Raw genomic sequence first — 11,397 nt, 5'->3', positions numbered from 1 at the left:
TGACAATATTACTGGTGGCTTTTCTCTTTGAGTCTCCTTCACAGTAATACTCAACTTTTATATTAAATGTATCTTGAAAAATCATTCATGAAAATCCATTACAAGGGATGCCAAATGATTCACCTGCCCAGGGCTGCCACAGGTCCAGTTCAGGCCAGAGCAAATGACAGCTCTATGTTACAGCTTGTTGAGAGATAGCCTGTTGCTGTGTTTTTCACTCTCTGAGACGGCCCATCTCAAACAAGAGGAAAGCTGCTGACCTCGCTGAAGTTTAACAACTTTTACAGGTAAAGGCAGAATTTTTGAGGTTGAAGCTAGTCTAGAGGTAACTTTCATTCCCAAAGCTTTTTTGTAAGGAGGAAGTTGTTGTTTGGAAGAAGTTTTCCTACAGACATCTTTTTATTCATCATTCTTAGATAACCAGATCAACCCACACACTGCCTGCAGAATAGTATTAATAGTGCTTTTAACTAGACATAATCACTATCTATAAAGAAAAAGGAGGAATGCATTTGGATGCAAAGAATACATCTCTTGGCCGGGCATGGTGGCTCACGCCTGTAATCCCAGCACTTTGGGAGGCCATGGTGGGCGGATCATTTGAGGTCAGGAGTTCGAGACCAGCTTGGCCAACATGGTGAAACCCTATCTCTACTAAAAATACTAAAATTAGCCAGGTGTGGTGGCACATGCGTGTAGTCCCAGCTACTCGGGAGGCTGAACCCAGGAAGTGGAGGTTTCTGTGAGCCGAGATCATGCCATTGCGCTCCAGCCTGGATGTCGCAGGAAGACTCCATCTCAAAAACAAACAACAAACAAAAAAAGAATACATCTCTTTCTCTTAATGGCAGGGTTAACAGAAGCAGCATTTGGTGACACAGCATTGTACTGGGAGAAGGGTGAAAGAAAAAGGAAGATGGATTCCTTTAATAAGGGTATAGTGCCCTTTTATACTTCTTTATGTGTGTAGTGAAAGAAAATGCTTGATATCAAATATAAGAAGTCCCCTCTTACTGTTCTGCACTGGCGACTGCAGGCATTTTGATTTGTGGGTGGAGATGGAGGAGTGGGTTGGAGTCCAGATTATTTTAAAGCCCAGGGGTGGACTGAGTGTTTGGTAGCATTTGAATGTGATCCTAAAGTAGATTCCCAATTGGAGGCATCCACCTTTAGTTAAAGAACAAGGAAGTGATTGACAAATGAAAATCTTTTGTATGTGTGGCCAAAATATTGTAACCAGTATGAGATGCCAGTTATTATAATGTAAATTCAGAAGCATTCCTGGAATTTTTTTTAGAACCAAACCACAATGAAAGTGCTCCTGATGAAACTTTGACATGATGGGGAAAAATTCAGTTGGTCCAGTCCCCCAAGCTTTGTATCTGCCCAAGCCAGACCATGTGTGCAGGCAACTAGGGTAGGCACAGGTTGCCACAGAGCCCAGGAATCCCTGATGATACAAGTAGAAGTTATCAAAGTGGAAGACACTTTCCTCAACATATTCTTTACTCTAGAAAACTGGTGATTTGGAGACAAGATGTCCATGATATTAAGAAAATTTGAGAAGGATTAGTTTTTATCCTTCAAATGATTGACTTACATTGTCATTTGTGTGTATTTCTTATGAACTCTCAAAGCTATACTGTAAGATAGGTACAAACAGAGAAAACTGGAGGTAGAGAGAAACTCAATAAGTTGCTTAAGGTCATGAAGTGGTGAAACTGTTTTTGTTTCATTTTGTTTTTGAGATGGAGTCTCACTCTGTTGCCAGGCTGGAGTGTAGTGGCATGATCTCAGCTTACTGCAACCTCCTCCTGGGTTCAAACAATTCTCCTGCCTCAGACTCCCAAGTAGCTGAGACTACAGGCATACACCACCATGCCCAGCTAATTTTTGTATTTTTAGTAGAGGAGGTTTCACCATGTTGGCCAGGATGGTCTTGATCTCTTGACCTCGTGATCCGCCCACCTCGCCCTCCTAAAGTGCTGGGATTACAGGTGTGCCCAGCGAAACTGGATTTTGAACCCAGGCACTCAGACTCCAGAGCTTATGCTCTTAATTAGCTAAACCCCTGTCAACTTAACTGCCTCTTAGTCTCTTCTCTCTGGATTTATGAACAAAAGAATGCAGTAGTTTTTTGTAGTCTCACCTACCACAGGTGGGGGAGCGTTTGCACTTAACTTCACTTATTCTGCAAATTCAGATACCATGCAGAGAGACTGAGGAAATTTTCACTGCATTGATTTAATTTGCATATTTTCCATTGTTATTTCCCTCCCCATTGATCTCCAGTCACTTTCCAAACCCATCATCACTGCGTTGCTTATGGAGGTTATTACAGTGGCTAAAATGTTTTAATTCCCAGATTTTCTGTGTATTTGCGCATGACCTTAAATCTAAGGAATTCTCAGGTGATTCTAGTATCTACATTTATAAATGGCAGTATCTAGGCTGTAAAGGCAGGTAATGGCTATTGCCTGATGGGTTTTTAAAAAGCAGTTTGTTTGTAAATGACTTTTGGTTTCTTGGGTCAAAGAATTACATCAATTAAATCAGAAATGAAAGGTTCTGACATGATACCAGTTATTACTAGGAAACAGAAGAACATGCCTACAATAAGAACCATGGAGATCAGAGAACAAATACACTCAATTGAGTGAAATGAATAAATTATTGGAAAACACTTTTCAAGTAGAAAAAAATGACATGTATATGAACAACAACATTAATACTTATTTTAAAAGAATATGGAACTTCTCCCATTGCAGCCCATCAAAATCACTTTTAATTATTTTTTGTTTGGAAAAATGACTTACTATAATATTTTATTTAGAAACTGAAATTCCTGGCTGGGCTTGGTGGTTCATGCCTATAATCCCAGCACTTTGAGAGGCCGAGGCGGATGGATTACTTGATTCCAGGAGTTCGAGACCAGCCTGGGCAACATGGCAAAACTCTGTCTCTCGTGTGATATGGAAAGAATATTTTCTATGCATGCTGTGACCTTGTTTTTTTTAAAGTTAGAGAAGAACTTTAAATTGGGAAGAACTGTCCTGATGATAGCAGGTGGACACTCTGATTAATAGTACAAAATCAGCTCATATCAATTTAGGAAGCATTTGGAAGAGTGTCCAGCACATGTTGAGTGAAGTCAAAGGGCTTGTTTAAAAATGCATATAATTGAAGCTATTTTTTCAAAGAATTTACACTAAGGTATAAATGACTGATATGTTCAATGTACCATGAGGGTGTTAGCTGACTAATAAAGAATCTTGTTAATCTGAATTAATTTCTAATTGCATAAATCACAACTTCCCTTCTCCTAGCAATGACCCATTCTCCTCACTGTGTGATCAACCCTTGCAATCTGTGCTTTTTACGCCTTGCAAACTAGTCCTATAAGGCATAAAATGCACAGATCAATGCTGTATTACACTAGAAAGCATCCTGCCACCTCACTTCTCTATCCTAACAGTCTTACAAGTGATTTCATATCTCATAGGATTTGGTAAAAATAATCATTATTGGAGAAGAAGTGAGAGTTGGCAAGAACTATAATTGATATTTAAAATTGGAGAATTACACGTATAAATCAATAAATAGATTCTTGTTGATTAATGACAAATATCACCAAAGAATAGAGTAAAACAATCAGATCTTTGCACAGTGTTTTAGCCTGTCTAAAAGTCAGGGACAATGTAGCAATAAACAATTTTACCAAAATATCATAACACAGTATCTGAGAGATGAAAATCATTGTACAATCCTATTAACTTGATTAGTCAAATGTATAAGTTAGCTTTTTCAATCTATGTTGCACTGATTCCCAAAATTAGATCTCAAATCAGGACTGAAACAGAGGTATCAGTAACATGGAGAAGTTTCAAGTATATTTCTAAATCCACTAGGAATCAACTATGGTTTTTTTTTATTTTCAGTGCCTTCAATTCTTTGCATATATGTAACCGTTGGGAAAAAATAATATGTATCGCAGGGTTTGACATTATGTATAAATTCTATGCACGTAGATTGACTGCTACTGAGTCTCCAGGAGGCTCTGGAGAGAGCAAGGTGGCACTGAATTTGATCATAGAAGACAGAATCATATTTTTAAAAGAATTCTCCCAGCAATTCAGCTATATAGCAAAGGTTTGTCACTTTTCCTCTCAAACCCTGCAGGCTGTCATTGCTCTTGGAGGAAGGTAAGGAGGAATGCCAACGAACTCCTGGGGTGAAATCCAATAAAAGAGTTGGGCCCTATTGGAGGATCCTGGGAGGACACAGCCCATCTAACATTACTTCCGCTACTATCTCATTGTCCAAATCCTGCCATTAAAACCTTTCATTAATATCATACCTTACAGAGTTAAGGTGTGATTAAAGAAGTGATCCTGTCTACTCACAATGCCAGCCTATTTTCCCTGGAAAGCAACCAGGAGAAAGATTTAGTGGGGTTTCATACATAGATTAGGGGAGAAGTACCGCTGGCATCCAACTGAGCTACTAAGTCAGGCCTTCAGCTCAGGCCTAGCATCCTTTCTGCTTCAGCACAGTAGCTTCACTTAGTCTCTGCAGCTTTAGGGAACCAATGCCTAAGGAAGTCGCTGGTGATGATGGCCATTCTGGAGAGCCTTGGGAGAGTATGCAACATATTAAAGGAAGCTGGGGTGCTTAGTCTTCGGGGCACGCAACAGACATGGATAAAATCATTGTTGAATGGCAGCAAAATTTGCTCTGTGTTCTTTTCCTTGTTTATGATCTTCTCCTTGTTATTTAGGAGCTAATTACACAGTCTGCAGAGTGTCTCTGCTCCCAGGCCTTGCCTTGTGCTGCCTGCTCTCTGACCATTTGCCTGCCTGTTATTTCTGTCTGTAGACAGAGGTCAGCGAGAGAAGCCATCAGACTTTAATCAACCTGCTCTCCCACTTGTTAGTATCAGTGACAAATCTTTGATGAGGACAGAATGTTTCATACTTGGCTATCAAGGGTTTGGGGATCTAGGGATTATTTATGGATTTCATTACACACTTAATTCCCATCTACTCTTATTGTGAATAGCTGATGTTTGCCTATATCCCTAACACAATTTCAAACCTATAGAGGGGCTCCTATGCTCTGCAGTGCTGAGCATGTTCAGGTTGTTATGCATTTCCAAGAATTCTGGGTGGCACCATACAAAAATATGCAAGAAGCACTTGTGTAGGATTACAGGGTAAGATAGGTGAACATGTTTTAAAGTGTAGGAACGTCTCACTTTGAATGATAGAGCAGTTTCTGAAAAAGTTCTTGTAAAATGGATTTATGAACATTTAGTTACACTTAATCGACCAGAGGAGTTGACAACTGAAGGCTCACTGTGCAATGAGCTCTTTTGCAGGTGCAAAGTATTTATGTGAAGAAATAACTCCTTCCCCATTTATCTTTTTTATGAATTTGAATTTTAATATATCAAGTTGTCTTAAAACACCTGTATAGTGAAATCTGCCAAGATGCTTTTCATTGAATATCTGGTAGATGAAGAGACTCATTCTCCCAGGGAAACATTATAAACAGCCTGGCTGTTTCCACTTTCAAAGCTGAGAAATGCTTATTGTAAATTGAACATAAAGTTTTCAGTGGGCCACACCTAATTAGGTTTCTATGCTTCTTCAACACTTACTCTCTACATATGAGAGAAAAGCAAGTAGACCAGTTCATATAGTCAAGTTTAGAAACTTTTGCTTTGTTTAATGTTAAATCTCTTTGCTACTGTATTTATGTATATTTGGGTAAGAAAGGCCTATGTATTTGTTTTTTTTTATGTTTCTAAATCTGGTATCTTTGCAAATACTTTAATCACTTGCCTACAGAATTTTCATTTAGACCCAAAGAATCAGAATAAGCTCATTTTCATTTATAAATTTCATCTTTTTCTGCTGTTTATGCCTCATCTTTTCTCTTCTATTCCTAGACAAAAGCTTGTGTTTTTAGCTCCCATTTTCCAGAGGATTGCTCTGTCTTTGCTGTCATTTGTGTAGACAGCTTCAGAGTTCCAGCACAAACATACAGTGCCATAAAAAATAAGCCAGATTTTAAAAAAACATTTAAAACATAGTAAATCTGCTTTTGCCCACTGTTTGACTTTCTCTTGGCTCACTGCCTGACATCCATTAGGTACACTTGGAATATTCTAGCCCTGGACTCGAAGGAAATAACTTGCTTTTAAGATTGCTTTGTGCTATTTCCAGTCAGGGATGATAGTAACCAGAACAATGGCATTGAGCCTTGTTGCCAAGTCTTTTGGTTTACAGCTCTTCCTCAGCTTTGGCATTCATTCTCATCTTTGCATCTGAGATGAGAAGGCCTATTTTGGTTAATGCCGACTTCCCTCACGTGTGCCTAATCATTCTTAGAAGCAGACTCGGAAGCTCTTTTGGTTGTTTAGGCATATGCTCATTTATGAATAAAAATGAGTGTATTCTGATTCTTCTGATCTAAATGGAAATTCTATAGGCAAGTGATCATGTTAGTAACCTATCCCACAAGACAGGGGAGGAAAAAATAGAAATGGAGAGCCACGGAAGCTTACTCCATGGATGGACACCACATTTTAACCATAGTATTGTTTGGTTTTGGTTCCTAAGCACCAAGGGCAGTCTACTAACATGCACACAAAGCCTCAAGAAGCTTCATGTTCCACTTCAGGCATCTCCTTAGGCCACCTTGTTAAAGAATTTACTTTCATAATCAGTTTCTAAGAATCAGTGTTTCTTTTTCTATTTCCCTCCACTTGGACATAATGTGATTAGAACAAAGAGTTCTCGTGCTTTAGGATTGATCAGAATCATCACTAAAGAAAATACTACCAACAGTCCCACCTTCACGTATGAACTCAGTCGTTTTCCCTCTGCTTGCCCCTAATAGTAATGGCTGTGAGAAATGAGGCTCTGGAGGAAGTCGGTTCACATGGGGCCCATCTTCTTGGAGGGCTCTCTGGCAGGGGCAACTGCACCAAGATCTTTGTTGAACCATATTTGCTGCAACGATGACGTGTCCATCTTGAGCCCAGGGGTATCGAGAGGCCCCCTGGGAGACAGCGGCATTTTGCAGTGAGTGTGGCCTATTCTGGGTCATTCCAAGGAATTTTTGGATCTATCTAATTTAGGTAAATAATGATGAAACACATAGGAGTTTTCCCTCTCTTAAGAACTGCAGAAAGTTTTCTAAGGCTTTTTTCCCCATCAGTGGGAGGGTACAAACACTTTAAAGTATTCACACTGGATTACTGGGTAAGACAAATTGCTCATAGGCAGCCAGGTTAGAAAGATTGGGATTTAACATGACAAGCAATCAGAGGCTAAATTGAATGGTTAAAGGGTCTGTGTCCCTCTGTAGAATAATCAGATTGTTAATGAACAACTAGAAAAATTATTATTAGGTTTGTAGGTGCTAGTAATAAAATTGGTCCAAAAATATATGGCAAAGCTCCCTCTCACTTAAAAAGACACAAAATTTACATTAAAAATTGTGTGAAATGTTTATGGTAAAATCTTTGTAAAAGCTGTGAAATGTGCAGTTGATTTGGAAAAGGGTTAATGCCAGGATATTTTAAAGCTTTACTCCCCTCCTTGCGGTGTAATCCAAAGAGTGTCTTCAGTTTTTTCCTTCCTTTGTGAACCCAAACTCCTAATTGAAAAGCAGTCTGTGTTACTCAATATGAAGGAAATAAGTACAGTTGGGTCAGGTGAAGGGTTGGGTTGCTTTGAACAGCTTAGAAAGATTCTCCCTTTAGCCCTTATCTATTTGTTCCCTGAAGGATTTCTGTATCCCTTCAGGCAAACCAAGCAGAAGCAGCAGCAATAATCTTATTTACAAAGGGGGCAGGAGGGCAGAGGGTTGGAAGTCCCAAGGGCTAGCGCTCAATACGGTCCCTGTCATCTTGAGATCAGAGGGTTTGCCCCAGCCTAGGTGAATAATGACCAAGAACATTTTGTGACTGATGACTCTGCTATGTGTGGGGAGTTAATTGATGTCCCTCTGTTCCAAGTAAATAATCCACTTTCTAGCAATGACAGTAATGTCATCAAGTGGGAAAACATGCAGCCAGCTAATGTGGAAACAAGATACAGAGTCCCCACCCCCACCCCAGACGCTCTTCTGGGCAAGGAGTAAGTGATACTTTTACAGATATGTACAATGCTTTAAACTAGCAGAACTAGGAAAAATCTATCTAAAAGCTATCTTTGACCCTTTTGGCTAATATTATGAATCTGCCCAGACCTCTGTAAATCACAGTGCAGGTGCACCAAGAACAATTAATCACCTTAGCATCTATGGCCCTTGGTTATCTGCCACCGCCCCCCGCCCAACCCTCATCCTCATTACTCTCCTCCAGGTACCATGTTCCAGATACATGAGACTATGTGTCATTCACTGGATGTATCACACTCTCTTACGTCTCTCCTCTCTCATCCCCAACTCACCATAATTTATCTCCTCGTAGCATCCTTTATCCCCATTTTTCCCTTTCTTCTTTTCATAGCTAGCTCCTACTTGGTCTTCAGTCAGTGCTCTATTCAAGTATCACTTCTTCTTCCTAAGTCAGGTATTGGTACCCTTTCTAGTTTCACATAGCTTCCCCCATTTTAGCAGTGATTGTGTTGTGTTGCAATTATCTGTTTAAGTGCTCACCTACTTTCATTGGATCTTAAGTAATTTGATGGTTAAATGTTGCTTGAGTTGAACAGGATATATGCACAGAACAATTCACTTATATGGAAATGGGCTTATGGGTCTCAACTCAGTAATCTAATAGCTAAGAGTGAGTCTGAGCTATACCACTTACTAGTTCTGTGATCTTCATTAGGTTACTGTCTGTCAAACTGGAATATCAATACCTCACAGAGTGGGTGAGAAGATTAAATGAGATGATTCACCTCATACTAAATGAGATAAATACTAACCATTGTTATCAATGCCAAGTATGAGGTAGGTTCTCAGTAAATACTTGCTAAATTGTGTTTTACAATTTTCACAACTTACATTTGACTGGCTATCAGAGTATTATTTCCTAGATGACTTATTCTATGTACAAGCTAAAAATAAAAGGCAAGTATTTATTTATTTATTTATTTATTTTTGTAAATAAGTGAGTTAAAATCAAAACAAGAAAGTGGCCAAAGGGCCGTAAAACTAACTACTGTAGGTGGGATCAGGAATCATTTCAGTGCCTGGCTCTGTGGATAAAATAAATCCAACTTCCCCTCAGCCACTCTTTCAGCTATCCAAGGTGTGTGATGATTCATACGAGGCCAAGTTAACAAAGAACACAAATTTAATATATTTTGACATCTGGAATATATTTGACAAAGTTTTTGAATTGCTGCTGTCTGGAAAGTGAAAGAAAGGAAATAGAAACATGTACCTCATCACACCCATGCTCCCTTGCAATGTGGTAGGATGGAAAGATCCAGAGTTTAGAGACAAAAGACCTGGGTTTGCATTCAAGAGCAACTTACTAACTAGCCATATGAATTTGGGTAAGATACTTGGCCTCTTTGAGCCTACATATGTAGAAATGTACTGTAAGACATTAGAATTTTGGACATTATTATTATTAGGCATTCTGGTAGGTAGAGGTGGTGATTTTCATCTTTAAATTTGTTAGCATGTGGGAAATTTTCAATAAATACTTGTGGAATATATGGCTTTAACTGAATGACAAGTGAATAAAAGGAGGCACTGCTTAATAAAAATAATTTGGACTTTGGAGTCAGGAAGTCCTGGGTTCTAACATAGCTATCTTGTCTTTACCTCACTAAGTTTTCCTTTTGCTTATAACATGATGTCAATAAGAGAGACATCATAGGGATGCTGTGAGAGTTAAATAATATATGTAAGGTGCCGGCACAATGCCTGACACACAGTAGAACCATAGTAGAAAATATAATGTCTTTTGTCTTGATCATTAGCTAAAGAACTGTTATAGACACTAACTGAATAACTAAGACAAAATGAAGTATTCCAACATAGATTAATTCTAATACTTTACATCGTTGTAGCCTTTTGCAGGTTTCAAAGCTCTTCAAAACACTTTATACCATCTGATGTTACTGCTATTTTCAGAGCTGGCATTTTTACAGATGAGAAAATCAAATCAGAGGTAGTGGCTTGAGTCTGAACAGCCAGAAAGTGAGCACACACTTCTACATTTCCACTGTAATCAAGTCTACATCTACACATCTGATAATTCCTCCTCCAGTGTTCCTTCCAACCCAGTGGGTGCCTGGGTCAAAGCTGGGTATCTTTGACATTTGTCATGATTTTGATATTAGCCAAAAAGATTGTGTACTCAGTAAGGAACATATAAACATTTTCAAATAGATCAGGCTTACCCAAAGATGTATTCTATTATTATGAAAATAAACACGTGAAGTGCTGCATTAGTCATCTATTTCTTAGTGTTAAGAGAACAATTATTTGTTTGCTCTACAAATATTTGAGCATGTTCAAAGTAATGAAGGAGGTGCTGCAGTTAATACTTGGGAGTCCTAGTGTCTGATATTTCTCTTAATCTAAGATTGCAACTGTAATATTTTAATCACTCTTCCCATTTGTCAACTTCTTTTGTTAATTCCCTTTTTTTGGATATGTCACAGGAAACTATGTAGTCTACAAGCCCAGGTATTTGTTATTTACTATTACACAGAAACTTTTGAAATGGTTAAGACAGTACTTAATGACCAGCATTTCTGAGATGTTCAGAGACCCACCCATTCCACGTTTCATCTCCTAAGCTAACCAGATATATACCCTCCAAACTTCTCCTATCAGCATTCCAGGGGCAGGGAGCAAAGAAACGATGATAATGTGTATTGCTCATTTTCTAAAATCCAATATGAGGCCAAGAACTTTACATGTATTATCTTCAATCCAGGAAAAACTCTTACAGAATATTCTAGAGATGAGTACAGAAATTTTCCAGTTGGAACCATCCCTGAGGCAAACTGGAGTTTCTGCATGTCTTAATTGATTTTGTTTCTACATTATTCCAAATGTATATTTCAATATAGATAGTAACACATATTGATTGTGGATTCATTTTTAAGTTTTAAGGTACTCTATGAAGACACTGAAATAAGTATCTTTCTCTCATCAAGTCCCAGTATGAAATTTAAGAGCTAAGAATACCTTGTTAGGGAGCATTCAGCTTATGCACCTAGCCAGTGTTTACTAAAAGAGGCAGAACGATTAATTTTTGACCATAGTTATTAAAAAAACAAAGATAATCTACTCTCAATATTTCAATATAATCTATTTTCAAATATTCAATTACTTGAAAATTTCTAAATCTTTCAAAATTGACTGCAAACATACTTTATTTCAGATAGTAATAATATTTAAACTTCATTGTAATGC

This window comes from Aotus nancymaae, unplaced genomic scaffold (genome assembly GCF_030222135.1).
Source record: "Aotus nancymaae isolate 86718 unplaced genomic scaffold, 86718_ANA_hifiasm-v0.15.2.pri h1tg000040l, whole genome shotgun sequence".
NCBI lineage: Eukaryota > Metazoa > Chordata > Mammalia > Primates > Aotidae > Aotus > Aotus nancymaae.
Note: the sequence above shows the minus strand (reverse complement) of the source record.